Source organism: Colobus angolensis, unplaced genomic scaffold (assembly GCF_000951035.1).
Source record: "Colobus angolensis palliatus isolate OR3802 unplaced genomic scaffold, Cang.pa_1.0 Scaffold30, whole genome shotgun sequence".
Classification (NCBI taxonomy): domain Eukaryota; kingdom Metazoa; phylum Chordata; class Mammalia; order Primates; family Cercopithecidae; genus Colobus; species Colobus angolensis.
In genome coordinates, this window is record NW_012116266.1 from 8157470 (window position 1) to 8163212 (window position 5743).

General features: G+C 34.8%; 1 protein-coding gene across 2 annotated transcripts in view; it reads left to right on the forward strand.

Annotated features, from left to right (window-relative positions):
- Positions 1-5743, forward strand: part of FAM126B (family with sequence similarity 126, member B) — an 89317-nt gene that overhangs the window by 18627 nt on the left and 64947 nt on the right. The window contains exon 2 of one of the 2 annotated variants that reach the window (XM_011949937.1): positions 2852-2949. The exons of the other annotated variant lie outside the window; for it this stretch is intronic. The gene's annotated coding sequence lies outside the window, so the exon portion shown is untranslated. The remainder of the gene's footprint in view (positions 1-2851; positions 2950-5743) is intronic. 2 annotated transcript variants of the gene reach the window in all.

The following is a 5743-nucleotide window of genomic DNA, read 5'->3' on the forward strand; positions in this document are numbered from 1 at the left end:
AAAAAAAAAAAAAAAAACTCATTATGTTTTAAGCAAGTTTACGAATTTGTGTTGGGCCACATTCAAAGCCCGCCCTGGGCTGTGAGTTGGACAAGCTTGGTCTATATACTGTAATATAATTATTAATATAGTTGGGTTTATATGTATAATCTTACTGTCATTTGCTATGTGGCCCATCTGTTTTTTTTTTTTTTAATTTCTTGCTTGCTTTTAGATTAAATGTTATATTTTCCTTCTAACTTGTTTTATATATATATAATTTTATTGTAATGGTTATCCTAAAAATTACAACTTCCTTCTTTAACTTTTACAGTATAATACAAACTATTACTATTACTAGTGTCACACAACTGCTAAAAATCTTAGAACCTTTAAACCTTACAAGGCATTTCAGTTACTGTTTTGAACTGTCACTATTAACATTTCCTTACACTATTTACCCTGATATATATATTTTTATGCCCCAGAACTGAGCAGATGATATTATTTATTCCTACGTTTCCATGTTTATGATTTAGGATAATTTCCTTCTGCATGAATAATTCCTTTTAAGTCTCTTTTAGTGCAGGCTTGTAGGTGAGAATCTTTTTTTTTTGCAAATTTTTAAATTTCACCTTTATTTTTGAAGGATACTTTTGCTGGGCATAGTATTCTAGATTGGCAGTTGTTTTCTCTTTGGCCCTTTACCAGTGTTATTCTGTTATATTCTGACTTCTGTTGTTTCTGTTGAGAAATTTGTGAGTCTTACTATTTTGCAAAGAGCAACTCTTTTTTTTCCTATGGCTGCTTTTATGATTTTTTCCCCCCTTACTTCTTCCCTTCCTTCCCTAGTATATGGCATCCTAGGTAGAATTTCCTTTTAATATATCCTGCTTGGTGTTGGCAAAGCATTCTGAATCTCTAGATTGATTTCTTTCATCAGTTTTTGAAAACTCCCAGTTATTCTTTGTTAGAATATTACATTTATCAATTTCTCTTCTTTTCTAGGACTTCTGTTTTTTATATATATATATGAGAAATGTGACACACACACACACGCACACATTAGACATTGTGAGTGTGTGTCACATTTCTCTTAAACTTCTCCCTCTCCTCCTTTCACTGCTTTCCCTTTCCCCTTCCTCTGTCTTCCATTCTTTTCTCTTTATGCTTCGGTTTGGGTATTTTTTATTGTTTTGTCTTCTAGTTAACTCATCCTGTTTTCCACTGTGTCTCATTTGCTCTAAGATCAATATATTAAATTCTTCAGATTATGAGACTGATGTGCTGCCGGCTATGCTGAGAGGGGTCTATATTGAGTTCTTAATTTCATATATTGTGTTTTTCGGTTCTAGAGTGCTTATTTAATTATTTTTGTAGTTCCTAATCCTTTAGTGAAATGTTGCATCTTCAGCAGTTTTGTACATTTCCCCTTCTGTTTTCTGTTAATCAGGATTACTTTAAATAATTGTCCTTGTGTCTTAACTTCATTTTAAAAATGTCTGTGAGTCTGATTCTCTTGTCTAGTTTTCTCTTAATTATTGGTCTTTTTTTTATGCCTTTGTATTTTTAGTAATTTTTAAATTGTGTGCCAGACTTTGTATGTGAAAGAACCATAGAGGCGCTATACAGTGTTCCCAGTAGGGATCACATTTTTCTCTGTTGCACAAATTGGTAAGGACCTAATTACCTTCAACCAGACAGGGATTGAGCTATTTTAGGGTTGTCTTAAAGTTTAATAAAACTCATTGTTCTTATCATTTGGCCTTTTTGTTTGTTACTTTTTAAACTGAGAGTCTACTGAGTATCTATCTCCTTGGCCCTGGAAGACTATGGGAGATTTGTCTCTGTAGAGGTTTCCCACATAGCCATTCTGCCTACAGACTGCTTCAAAATTTTGCCAATTGTCTTGGTGGTTGTGGTTCAAAATTCCCAAGGTACACCCTATTTCCATGATATCAAGTACCCCTTCTTAAAGTACTACCAGTCTCTTTTGTGTCTTTCCAGAAATACTCCCTTAATCCTGTTCAAGTTCTTCCCTCCACTGCAGAACCTTCTTATAAAACAAAACTCACATGTGAAAGCCCAGTATATGAGATAAAGTGTCAGCTGCTGTAGTGGAGTATGGGATCCTGACACATCTTCAGTTAATATAATTCGAAGAGAATTTTATCACAGTATTCTTTGTATCAAAGAAAGGAGAGCATAATGTAGTCAGCAAACACATGAAAATAGTTATTACTTTCTAAGAAAAGTCTCCATTTTAGCAATTTGAAAATGATTCTGATAATCTTAATGTGTTTTTCTGCCAAAAATTCAGCATAATAGCATTTTTTTGTGTTCTTTTCTAAAAAAGGTAAGTTTTTCAGTTATGTGAAACTCAACCAAAATAATTTTGTAGCTTATGATACTTATTATTTAAGCTTGGTTTTATACTACATATTATGATTTTAATGAGGGTATTTTTAAAATGATTGTGTGTTTTTGTGTGTGTGTGTATGAGAGAGAGAGAAAGAAAAATCACTGTAACATGTTTCAAAAGAGTCATATAATTTTTGTCTGGAAGGGACTTAATATTACAAATAATGCAAGTGAGGCTCCAGATAATTTAAATAATCTACTCAAGGTCTTATAGATAATTAATGGCAAATTTGAAATTAAAATTCAGACTTTCTGTCTTCAAAATAATGCATTTTAATTAGGTTTGATAAAGGTATACAAGTATGCTAGTTGTTACAGAAATTTTTGGATCTATAATTATTTCTTAAAATTAGATAAGCTATATTGTAAATGCCTATCACAATTGTTCTTTGTATTACATTCTTGAGACTATTTCCTCAATATTTCAGTTTTCTATTTGTATTTTTTATAGAACTGGAAAATATTTAACTCTTAACAAATGAATTCCCTACTTGAACTCTGCCGAATTCCTGTGCCACCTCCTCCTTTAGAAAACTGATCTTATTACAGGTAAGACTTTAACTTTTTAAAGGATAAAGAATAAATTTTCTATATCATTAGACATGTTAGCATTTTTGGTAACCTTTGCTGGATAGCGTCTATTTATTAAGCAGTTTTACTTAACACAATGACATCTTAATTATTGCCTTTGAATTCTAGTTTTGAAAGTTTTTCCCTTTTATAAATGTGTTTTTAAAAAACCTTTCTGTTATTTAAACTTTATTGAAGAATTGAATTTACTCAGCATAACTGTATTATCTGGCTACATCTGGATCAATGCCATCCAATAGAACTTCTTTGATTATGGCTATATTCTATTATCTTTGCAGTCCAATATAGGACACTGTAGCCACAAGTAGCTTCCTGTGTTAGACAGTGCAACTCTGGGCTTTTCCTTAGGAAATTTGGTGATTATGCTAACAGTATGTCTTAAATGCCTAAGTTTTAGACTTACACCTTGAAATATCTTCATAGTTGTTGATCAAGTTTGAAGATTAGCAGTGGCAAAACCATCACTGGCTATTTCATATGTTGTCCTGATAATTGTATAGCTTGGTTTATCCCATAATTTTGATCCACAAGAAACCTTTGAGAGCACTTACCACAGTTAGTTTTGCTCACTGTTGTATCTTTAACATTTTACTTGGTACCTAGAGTGTAATTGGTATTCACAGTGCATATTAGTTGAAAGAATGGATGAATAATCTCTGTACTTTACGGGAAAAAAAATGCCTCCTAAATTGTTCAAAAATTAAATGATTATATTGATAATATTTCTATAATAATAATAGCAAGCATCCATTGAAGACTTATGTTGTACAGTCACTGTTCTAAGTAAGACCTTATGTGTGTTGATTTATTAAATCTTTAAAAATAAACCTTTGTTATAGGTACGTATTCTCATTTTATACATGAGGAATTTGAAGACAGAGATTAGTTAAGTAACTTTCCCAAGGACACATATTACTGTACTTAGAGACCTTGGACAAATACTGTGAATTTTCTTCCCAGCAAGTAGTTCTTTATCTTCTTCAGATCACATTCCAGCAGCTTATTATTTTGTTCATTATGTTGTAGTTAGGGCTTGCTAATAAAGGTTGCCATTACCATCTCTGGTACAGTGGTACACACATGTAATCCCAGCTCTAATCCCAAGGCGGGAGGATTGCTTGGGGCCAGGAGTTCAAAACCAGCCTGGGCAACATAGCAAGAACTCATCTCTAAATAATGGTAATACTATTAATAATAAAAAGGTCGTCATTGTCATAGTTATCAAAAAGATAGTCATTTTCTGTGATAGCCTCTTAGTTATACATTCTGGAACTAAGGCAGTATGGATCTGAATTAAGCTGCATGCTGGAATATCAGCTTGAGTTCTTTTAAGTATAGTTTTTACCAGGTGATGGGATAGATGTAATATACAGTAGAAGAAATGATCTTCAGAGTTTTATATTGTATGATTAGATAAACCGGAAGCTTGCAGGGCCAGGCACTGTAGCATATGCTGTAATCCTAGCTATTCAGGAGGCTGAGGTGGGAGGATTGTTTGAGCCCAGGAGTTCAAGACCAGCTGGGGCAAGATAGCAAGACCCCTATCTCAAAAAATAAAAGATACCTTGTAGTCTATTTATAGCTGTGCTCTGTAGATATCTCTATGTACTAATAGTGCTGTGCCTAGTTAGAAAATACATGTTTGGCCAGGCGTGATGGCTCACACCTGTAATCTTAGCATTTTGGGAGGCCGAGGCGGGTGGATCATGACGTCAGGAGATTGAGATCATCCTGGCTAACACAGTGAAAGCCTGTCTCTACTAAAAATACAAAAAATTACCTGGGCTTGGTGGCGGGCGCCTGTAGTCCCAGCTACTCAGGAGGCTGAGGCAGGAGAATGGCGTGAACCCGGGAGGCGAAGCTTGCAGTGAGCTGAGATCACACCACTGCACTCCAGCCTGGGAGACAGAGCGACACTCCATCTCAAAAAAAAAAGAAGAGAATTCAAATTGTGTTGTTGCTAGGTACAGTGTTCTGTATTAGTCATTTTGGTTGTTTGTTAATTGCACCATTCACATCTTACTGAGTTTTGGTTGCCTTTTCTGTCAGTTTGCTGAGAGAGATGTGGGTCTCCAACTATTATTATCGCTTTGTCTTTTTCTCCTTTTAATTCTGCAAATTTTTGCTTTGTGTGTTTTTTTTCTTTTTTTTTTTTAAGACAGAGTCTTGCTCTGTTGCCAAGGTGGGAGTGCAGTGGTATGATCGTGGCTTACTGCAGCCTTGACCTCCTGGGCTCAAGTGATCCTCCCAACCTCCCAAGTAGCTGGGACTACAGGCATATACCACCACACGCTGGTTTTGTTTGTTTGTTTGTTTGTTTGTTTTCTAGATAATGGATTTCGCCATGGTGCCCAGATTGGTCTTGAACTCCTGAGCTCAAGCTTCCCAAAGTGCTGTAATCATAGGCTTGAGCCCCTATGCCCTGCTGCTTTATGCATTTTGAGATTACTGGGTACATATAAGTTTATGATTGTGGTACCTTCCTGTTGGATTGATCCCTTCATTAATATTACTTTAATCTCTAATAATCACTCTTGCCATATATTCTAAATCTTTCTCTGAAATTAGTGTGTCTTTTTTAAGGACTATGCTTCTTTGTTTAATCCAGTCTGACAAAATTTGTCTTTTACTAGAAGAATTTTTTCTGTATCGGGTTATCCACTCTTTTGGCCTCCCTGGGTCATAGTGGAAGCAGAAGAATTGTCTTGGGCCACACATAAAATACACTAACACTAATGATAGCTGATGAGCT